Source organism: Microtus ochrogaster, chromosome X (assembly GCF_000317375.1).
Source record: "Microtus ochrogaster isolate Prairie Vole_2 chromosome X, MicOch1.0, whole genome shotgun sequence".
NCBI lineage: Eukaryota > Metazoa > Chordata > Mammalia > Rodentia > Cricetidae > Microtus > Microtus ochrogaster.
This window is the reverse complement of record NC_022026.1, coordinates 46,389,497-46,398,571: the sequence shown is the minus strand read 5'-3', so window position 1 is coordinate 46,398,571 and position 9,075 is coordinate 46,389,497.

Below are 9,075 nucleotides of genomic sequence, written 5' to 3'. Positions count from 1 at the left end.
AAATTGAGGGTTTAGGAATGCCTGGATAATGTAACAACTGTTACAGTGTTGCAAAGAGTTTCTATGACAGAATTTAAATACAGCATTATTTGAAGATTGCTATTGTTTTTGACAATAGGAGAGCACAGACATCTTTGACCTCTCACCTCCTACCACTTTGAGCAGAGGCAAGCCTGAGAGTTTCACTTTCACCTTTTGGGGCGGGTGTTGGCCCATTGATCTTTGTTCACAATCTCTCTGAAAATACAGGCAGGGAGCTTGGCCCCAGAGTCAAAGCCAGGAGTGGATGGTATATAAAAATCAATGTGGAGACATGATCGTTCAGCAAAGTCTTTTCCGTTTTCAACATCAATTGAGAAGTAATTTAATAATGGTTTCAATTAGATCAGAAGACAACAGGGCTTCCCTGCAGAATTACAAATCATATAGATTTTTCTTTTTTTTTTCTAGAAGCAAGATAGTGTTGTTGGGCAGTTTAGCCAATTTCTCCTCACTGCTGTGCAATTCTTTTGATATCAGAATGATTCTGTATGTTTATCTTATGTAGAAACATGGCTGCTTCCTCGTGGGTAAAGTGTGTATAGCTCTCACTTTGGTACCTGACTTCTTGCGGATATGGATGTTTGAATCTTAGCTATGTTCCCTTCTGTGTGGAGCCCATAGTTCTCTGAAGCCTTTCTTGATTTTATAAGCTCTCCCAGGTACTGGAGTGCTCTGCTTGTGGAAATGAAAACTAGTCCAACACTGTGGAAATCAGTATGGTGATTCCTCAAGAAACTGACAACTGGGCTAGGGAGATGGCTCATCACTCAAGTACAATTCCTGTTCTTCCAGAAGACTTGAGTTCTTCTGTTCCCAGCACCCACTTCAGGTGGCTCACAACCACCTATAACTCCAGTCTTAAGGGATTCAATGCCTTCTTGGGCCTCTGCAGGCACACACACACACACACACACACGGCATATACACATACATACAGATGGACATACACACAAATAAACAGAAATTTACAAAAAAAGCTCTAGCATAATATAGCTCCAGCATAACCCAGCTATGTTTCTCCTGGGAATTGACCAAAAGGACTCTAAGTCAGCATATTACAGAGATACTTGCACATCAGTGTTTACTGTTGTGGAATAATCTTTCTGGACACTATGAATATGTTTCACTCTGATTGGTTTAATAAAAAGCTAAACAGCCAATAGCTATGCAGAATTTCCAGGCAGAGCAAACACTGGGAAGAAGAGGGAGATGCCAGGAGATGCAGAGCAAGCAGGATGGGCACTAGGGAGATGAGGTAATAAGGCCATGAGGGAGAAACTAAATTAATGGAAATGGGTTAATTTAAGTTATAAGAGTTGGTTAGAAATAAGCCAAAGCTATCAGCAAAGCTTACATAATTAACAAGGCTCTGTGTCATTATTGGGAGGCTGGCAGTTCTGAAGAAAAATCGACAGCAGTTTACAGCAGCGTGACTCACAATAACTGAGACAACCAACCTAGGTGTCCAACAGTAAAGGAAGGGATAAAGGAAATAGAGTCTATAGTCCCAATAGAATTTAAAAAAGAGTTTATGTGTATAGTGTTTCGCCTGCATGTTTGTCTGTTCATCCCTTTCACGCTCGGTGCCCATGGAGGTCAGAAGAGGGGATGGAGCCCCTGAAACTGGAGTTACAGATGATTGTGAGATGCCATGTGGGTGCTGGGACTAGAACCTGACTCCTCTGGAAGAGCAGCCACGTTCTTAACTGCTGAGCCACCTCTCCCGTCTCCACAATGGAATTATTCTCAGATACTCTGTTGGTTGGAAAATGGATGTAACTGGAAATATATCAAGCACATTAAACGAATTTCAGAAAGACAAATATGGCATGTTTTCTCTCCTTTGTGCTTCCCACGTTTTGTGTTAAATTGACACCCTCACACAGACAAACCTGCAAGCGAAACACCAATGCACATAAAATAAATACATAAATGTAAAAAATTGTATGTGCACATGTGACAAGAAAGTAGAAGTAGGGGATCAAAAGGGACTAAAGGGTGGGGTAGGGGATACATATTTGTATGAAACTTAAAATATGAATGACTTTTTTGAAGGAAAACTGGTGAGTTTACATAGCTTGGCCTACTCATGCCTCTTTCTACAGAGACATCAAGAAATCACCTATTTAGAACTATAGTTCTCCTCTTTAGCCACACTTTAGAATCTGATTGCTGATGTCCAGATCCACTCCTGAGGTCCTGAAGCATTAAGGATTCTGAAGTACAGTCAAGATTTAAAAAACCATTTTCATCAGGTTTAGTTTTGGTCCCAGTCCTCTGGCTATTCAGTCAACATTAGAATAAGGTTTTAGAAATCTCTCATGGTGCTGAGTGTGTGACTAGATTGGATCAGGCTAAGGAGCATGCCACTGGCAGTTACAATACTCCAACCATGGCCACAGATTCCCCTGAAGGGGGATTAGAATCCTTTTCATTCTATTTACATATTAATATATAACTTATATATTGATATTACCTCCTTGCTGGTTAACCTATATAAAACATTGAAAAAATTTAATATATACCCTTGTATTTTGTCCCCTGTGATTCTAGAGATTTGGAGGCTATATTGAATTGGTACACAGATGAGCAGACCACGATCATAAACTGTGGAGCAGTACAAGGAAGAAATGAGACAGCCTGTTTCATCTACCCAAACCTTGAAAAAAATGTAATATAGGAGAGACACTGAGCCAATGCCTGCAAAATACATTGTTATAAATGAGCTATATCCTTCAAATTTTCAAATCCTGTGGGCAGAGAGGAACCAGTCAATGTTTTTGAGTAGAGGTACAATATAATGAAAGCTGGTTAAAGATTACTTCCATAATAATGTTACCAGGAAAATTGGGGTCCCCTCTCCCAGAGTTCTTAGTCTTGCTCATAAAAGATTTCAAGAATAAACTCACAAGAAAACTTGAAGACAGTCTTATAGTTGAAAAGGAATAACCCCAGAACAGACAAGCCCCAAATCCCAGTATGTTTCTAGAGGAGGGAGCTAGAGAAGAGGAAGAGGGAAAGTTGTGTTGTTGTTGTTGTTTTTTTTTTTTCAGTAAGGCACGGAGGTTTAGTGAGCAGGCAGCCACATAACAAAAAGATGGGAGTGGGGTAGAGCTACAGAGAAAGAGTGAAGAGGCTCCAAGTACCAGAATGAGCATGTTTAGACTCTGTCCAACACGAGACAGAAAAAGAAGAAAAAGCAAAGAAGTTACACCTGTGTGAGGGCAGGTTGACTTAACAGAACCTCATGGTGGCTTTCCAGCGACTGCACAGAGAGCGGGGATTCTGGGGAGGAAAAAGACATAGTTTCAGTAAAAGTGTAATTATTCTTCCCATCTCTTAAGCTTGGTTTAAGATGAACCAGCCTTCCTGAGGGGTGATATCTTTGTCAGGTGAGTGAGAGGCACAGCCGAATGGATTAACCCATAAGGGAGGAGACAATGACTTGTTACCACCCAGAGGTGGATTCCAGTTTTTGACCAGAAGGAAATGGCTTTCATTATTTTAATGGGCTTCAACAGAACCCTAGTCAAGATTGCTCTAACAGGGGCTGGAGAGATGGCTCAGAAGTTAAGGGCATTGGCTGCTCTTCCTAGAGGTCCTGAGTTCAATTCCCAGCAACCACAATGTGACCCATAATCATCTGTAATGGAATTTGGTGCCCTCTTCTGGTGTGTAGGTATGCATGCCAGAACACTGAATACATAATAAATAAATCTTTATTTTTTTTAAGAAAAGATTGCTCTAACAACAACCCATTGGATAGACAGATGGCAGAAAAGGGAAAACCCAAAGAAATCAGTGTAACGATGCAATCTATATTTTTAAATGGAAAGTACCATTGTGGCCCGCCAGAACATTTGAGAAGGTTTTGTGGGTGAGGGATAGAAACTGACTTGAACCCTAAAAGACACGAAAGGTGCTTGAAAGAAGAAGAGTCACTCTAAGGTGGTAGATGTTTTCAGTTACTAGCCAGTCACACTAAAAGACAAAACCCACAAAAAACAAAATAGACAAAATAAAAACAAAACAAAAAATCTAGAATCATAGTGCCTTATTTAATACCTTACTTCCAAATAGTTTGGGTGCCCCCTTCTCTAGGCTCTCTCTGTTCACTTTCCTGGATTGCTAATTGTCCATGTTATCATCTTTTGTTGCATGGAAGTCGCGCTGCTTCTGGGTGTTAGGTACATTGTTTAACACTGCAGTTTCTAATGCTTGAAAACATCTCGGGTGGATCCCCAAGTCCACACTACTACCCACCCCACTCACAGCCACTTTCCCAAATCCTTCCCCACCTTTCCTCTCTGGATGACGTTAACCCTGTCCATCTTCCTCCAGACTTGTATATTTGTATTCAACAGCTAGGAAGCGAGGAGTTGTTTTGTAAGGCGAGGGCATTTGGATAGGAGAGTTGAGGGACCCCTTACCACCCCCTATCAGCCCTTACTCAGTACCTGCTGTGATGGAGACAATAGAATAGTTTGACAAAGGTGGGTTTTGTGGCGCTCTACTTAAGTAGGACATACAATCCCTGATGTCTAGAACACCGTGATCTCACCAGCATAGACTGGAGAAAGAAAACAGGACTAAGCTAAAAGATCTTCCACATAAAGGTGGTAGGTGCAGTGTCGTGAGCTAGAGGAAGAAGATGAGCTGGGGAATTGTGGGGCTGAAAGAAAAGACTCCAGGAGGCATAGGGGAAACCTCTGGAGAAGGAAAGGGTTGATTTGGCTTACAATTCTAGGTTATCCATTATTGCAGGAAAGTCAAGGCAGAACTTAAAAGCTATCAGCATCTCCAGTAAGAACAGAGGAAAAAAACACGTGGATCATCGCTTCCTTGCTTTTAGCCAGCTTCCTCCTCTCTTATACACTTCAGTGATGCCTAGGGAATGGTGCCACCCATAATGGGGTGGGCCTTCCTACATTAATTTACAACACCCCCCCCAGCAGCATGTCTGTAGGACAACTTGATTGAGACAAGTCCTCATAAAGATTCTTTTCCCGGGTGATTCTAGTCTGTATTAACTGGATAATTACAACTAACCAGCATAGGATCCAACAAGGGCTTTTTTATGTACCTGGTAAAGTGCTCTTCCATTCAGCCACACCCTTTGCAACTTCAATGGATTCTTGGTGTTTGGAAAGATTGCTCAGTCCTGCCTCTGGTGCAAGGAGACAGGCTACCATTGGTGAGGCTGGACACAGGATTTCCTTGTACCGCTGCTTCCTCTTGGACTAGCGAGGTGAGACACAGGTCAGAGCTCAATAAACACTTTTGATTCAAGTGCAGTTTTAGTTTTACAATTTTGTTGGTGGCTGGGTGGGTGGGGCTCCCATTTTATCCTTGTTTTTCAGTTGAAAGAACTGGATGTCTGAAGTACCATACTCCTGTTTCTTAGATGTTTGTATCTGGTAGAGGGGAAAGAATATTTATGCTGGGTACCGTCTTCTATGTTATAATTTAAAATAATTTGCTATAATTGAAAGCACAAAGAAACTGGGTTCACATAACACAAAGGACTGTGGACAGACTCCTCTATCCAGCTTGGATTGTTTCAAATCCCAAAGAGATAGGTGAGTATAGGGACAACACAGCAACCTGGAGCTTCTCTTTCTGAGTATCCCTTCCTAGTAAGGCAACACCCAGTATCTTCACTCCTGTGGATTGTTTGGGCCTAGACACTTCCTGCCAAAGGACAGACAAGCAAGGCCAGCTTGAGACGGAATTTGGCACAAGCGAAATGGCCAGTCTGCCCTTGTAACCACCTGTGAAGGGAAAGCTATTTCCTATCTCATGTATATGCATGACCGGGCATAAATGTGCTTCATATTATGGGATTATGGCCTACTCACACATAGATTTCCAAAGTCCTGTAGTAGCTCATCTGTCAACCAAGAGAAGGATCCACCCCATCCTCCTCCTTGGGGACTGTCTCCTCCCTCCACCTAAACTTGTAAAAAGAACCTGGAAAAATGCAGGGCTCCTGAGCCACATGCATGCTCCCCCTCCGTGAAATATGTTCTGTGTATTTGCTCTCAGTTTTAGTAAACCTACACTTTCATTTTTAAATACACATCTCTTCATTGTGCACATGTGCACAGTCACTAGATCATGAGTGTGGAGGTCTGCGAACGAATGGTAAGAGTCATAGTGATTTCCACCGTGTGGACCTTTAACTTGCGGAGCCACCTTGGTGCCATAAACCTATACTTTCCCCACTCCTGCTACACGTCTTATCCAATTTGCCATTTGAGACACAAAGAACATGAGCACTGCATCACGGGACACCCTCGGAGCCTCTTTAGTAACACCAGAACAGGCCTTATCAGAAGAATAACCAGAGCAGAAGACCTTGGGCTCCAGATCCCGGTTTGAGCCAGAGAGCAAATCCTGCAGGGTGTAGAGGGGCCTGCACCGTTCCCCCAAAACTTTGCTTATTTGCTTATCATCCTTGGGGTCCTCCACCTGTGACCAGCAGGGACTCAGAAGCCTAGTGGCGGGTGGGAGGGAAACAGGAGGAAAAAGAGAGCGGGTGGAAGTTGCTGGGCTGGGGAGCGAAGAGTATTCAGAGTCAGGCAAAGAACAGCCTGAGCCTGGGCCTCTCTGCACCCTCTTCCCCAGCCCTCCAGCCTTATGGTGATGAGGGGCTGTAATGGGGGAGGAGGGCTCTCCTAGCTCCTAACAGAAAGCAGCATAAGAAAGGGACCAGGTAAAGTGTAAAAGCTGGGGTTAATAAAAATCACCTCTACTATTGAGTTTTTCTGGAGAAAAATCTCAGAAGTAAATTTCCTGGGCAAATTTGACTTTATCTTTCATGCTAGGGAAATGTCAGCCACTCTCCTCCAATTCTCATTGCTAAAAGCTGTGGCAAGAGGCGAGCAAGTTAAAGCTTCCATTTCCTGTTGTTTTTGTACCTGGGAGCTGCCACTGCAATCAGGGGCTGCTTAGCTTTCATTCTCGCTGCTCTTGCTGTCCTCTCTGACATTAAGAAAGTCTCTTCCTCCGCGCATCAAGCATCATTTTGTTAAAGCTGGATTATTCCTTGTAACTAAGGTACATTTTATTAAAGAGTTCTGATGCTTCACACAGCAATCCCACAATGCAGTTCTCCACTGGAAGCCATTTTTATTTCCTGGGGCTATTAACTGGCTTACAATAAAAAAAAAACTATTAAACACTCCTGCTTCCTGAGAAAATTACTTTTGGAATCAGCAGGATTGAGCATAGATAATAAGAGATGACAAGATCATCTTGTATGTAACCAAGCTCCCATTTAGAGCTTAGCTTGTCTAGCAAACCCCAGGAAATATGGGATGCCCCATGAACTGTTTCAGTGGCATGTTCAGGGATTAAGGTTATTGCCCAGAGACTGACTCTCTTCAGAGGGGGTAATTTATCTTTGTAACAGCCTTGGATGGGCGTGAAGGTGGACCTTTGTTAGATCAAGAAATGAGCTCAAACTGAGCTAGAAAATGATTTCTGGTGGTTACATAAAAGCCAACATTCCCCAGGGACTTGTGGAACTGGGTTTTTTGTCCCCAGAAAGAGTTTCCCCCACAGTTCTGCATCTTCCTAATAAACCGCTCTTGCAGAAAGCCTTGGTCATGGCCAGACTACTTCTCTTTCTCTCTGCTCCAGACTCTTCCAGATGCCTCTGAACAGCTTCTCTCTCTTATTCACAATAAAAAACCTTCCCCCTAAGCAGGGCAGTGCTGGTGCACACCTTTTATCCCAGCACCTGGGAGGCAAAGGCAGGCAGATCTCTGTGAGTTAGAGGTCAGCGTGGTCTACAAGAGCTAGTTCCATGGCTACCAAAGCTACATGGAAACCCTGTCTCAAAAAACAAAAAACAACCAAAACCAAAACAAATCAAAAAACTAATGAACAAACAAAACATTCCCCCTAATGGAGAGGCCATTTCGGCAGTCTCTGTATTATGCCTCCTCACCTAAATCCTTACGACAAAGGACGGCTCACTAAGAATAAGGCATGGTTTCTCAGCAGAGACACGGGCATTTTAGTAGTTCTGGGGATTGAATTCAGTACCTCGACCATACTAAGCAAATGTTCTATCACGGAGCTACATGCCCAGCAGATACTTGCCACTTTTGCCTGGTTAATCTTGTCCTATGAGGGGGTGTCCTGTCCATTGGAGGATGTTTAGCTGTGCTTTTGACCTTTCCTGCAGGCCAGCCCTGTCCTCCAAATGCCATGTGAACTGAGGTTTCCAGAAGAAAAGCTGCACCTACACTGGGCATTTTGCAAAGCTGTTTGACTGATCAGACTTCAGTGATTGTAGAGAGTTGTAATGTTATAGATGCAGAGCTGGATTCGCTTGGGCTATAGTTAGCCTCTTTAATAGCCATCCTTTGCCTACCTCTGTGTGCAAACGAACATCCTTGTGACTAGGGAAATCCTTTGCAAATGTACTATGAGACCCCTAGCTTGCACCAACCCAAAGGCTAAAAATGTCACCAGCTCACTGAGGCCTATAGCAGAGATGTCGTTGCTCTTTTGTAACCCACACACATGATGGTTCCACCAAAGTATGTGAAAAGTGCCTTGATTCCTAACTTTATTCGGTTACTATAAAAACTGTATAAAATTAGAACGATGTTGAAACATGGTATTTGGGGAAACCAAAATCTTCATCACGGTTACTCATATTTGGCTCCAGAATAGACTCTTAGTCTATTTAGGGTGAAAGCCATGTTTTTGTATGAATTGCAATAACCTCAAGTTCCCCAAAACATCAGTGAATTTCAGCTGTGAGAGCCTAGCACCTGTGGTGGTTTGAATGAAAATGGTCCCCACAGCCCCTTATATCTGCATGCTTAGTCCCCAGTTTGGGAAGGATTAGGGTGTGTGGCCTTGGTGGAGGAAGTGTGGCATTAGAAGTGGGTTTTGAGGTTTTAAAAGTCTATGCTAGACCCAGTTTCTTCCTCTTCTTCTTCTTCTTCTTCTTCTTCTTCTTCTTCTTCTTCTTCTTCTTCTTCTTCTTCTTCTTCTTCTTCTTCTTCTTCTTCT